Source organism: Haliaeetus leucocephalus, unplaced genomic scaffold (genome assembly GCF_000737465.1).
Source record: "Haliaeetus leucocephalus isolate CR32 unplaced genomic scaffold, Haliaeetus_leucocephalus-4.0 Scaffold866, whole genome shotgun sequence".
Classification (NCBI taxonomy): Eukaryota; Metazoa; Chordata; class Aves; order Accipitriformes; family Accipitridae; genus Haliaeetus; species Haliaeetus leucocephalus.
Window position 1 is genome coordinate 2,450,328 of NW_010973302.1, and position 322 is coordinate 2,450,649.

Genomic DNA, 322 nt, shown 5'->3' on the forward strand with positions numbered 1-322 from the left:
GCAGAAGCCGGCCCCGCCGTTGCCCGCCTCCCGCCTTTCCCGTCCCTCAGCACCGCCTGAGAGAACGAGGAGGCGGCCGGGGCCGGGCCGCGGAGCGCGGGCTCCGCCTCGCCGCCGCCCGGGGAGGGGAAGGTAGGCCCCGGGGAACGGGGCCGAGCCTTACGCGTTCCGCGGTCGTTTGACTAAACCCAGGCGGGAGGGTGTCCCCCTCACCGCGGCTAAGGAGCCTCGTCCTTCCCCCGCCCCGCTCTGGGGCCGTTCTCCCCGAAGAGGTTCTCGGGGAGCGGCGGAGGGCCGCGGCCCGGTGTGTGTGTGGGGGGGG